This window comes from Cryptotermes secundus, unplaced genomic scaffold (assembly GCF_002891405.2).
Source record: "Cryptotermes secundus unplaced genomic scaffold, Csec_1.0 scaffold413, whole genome shotgun sequence".
NCBI classification, from domain to species: domain Eukaryota; kingdom Metazoa; phylum Arthropoda; class Insecta; order Blattodea; family Kalotermitidae; genus Cryptotermes; species Cryptotermes secundus.
The window spans coordinates 1-498 of NW_019723309.1; the positions used below are offsets into that span (position 1 = coordinate 1).

A 498-nucleotide genomic window follows, 5' to 3' on the forward strand; every position below is an offset into this window, starting at 1 on the left:
CTCTGCACTTACATTCCTTTGATGGCCCTTTATAGTTTACATAATCGTTATAATTTAAAAAAATATCCGTATCCTCTAATTCAGTTAATCCTATGCACACTCTTCAGTATCCCATTCATCATCCTTTCATTAAGTATTATAATACACTTTTTTAACTCGTAGGACCTAATATAGACTATTGAACTATTGAAGGACGCAGTCCTCACAGTGCTAGGGACAGTTTTATGGCTCATCCCTCATACTCATAGTATTTGAAAATCGAACTGGTGACGTAGGTTACTAATCTCTGGCATTTGCTGTCTGCTGCTTGCAGTTATAATCGTTGTTAACTGTCGCCGGAGGGAACCAAAATAAGGCCGTTTTTTTTCTGCGTAGAAGAATGGGAAGAGTAGCAAGAGCCAGCAATGTTACTGTAAATTGACACGAAGCGTAAGAAGGTGGGTAAAATCGGTTTAATAGTGTTTTTGTATTAGTGTAAATATAATTGTAGATATATAC

The 498-nt window shown here is 36.5% G+C and overlaps 1 long non-coding RNA gene across 9 annotated transcripts in view; it reads left to right on the top strand.

Moving 5' to 3' along the window:
- Window positions 1–308: 308 nt before the first annotated feature.
- Window positions 309–498, top strand: part of LOC111861784 — a 26,002-nt gene continuing 25,812 nt past the window's right edge. For all 9 annotated transcript variants that reach the window (XR_002842316.2, XR_002842317.2, XR_004512726.1 and 6 more), the window contains exon 1: window positions 309–437. This is a non-coding gene — a long non-coding RNA (uncharacterized LOC111861784). The remainder of the gene's footprint in view (window positions 438–498) is intronic.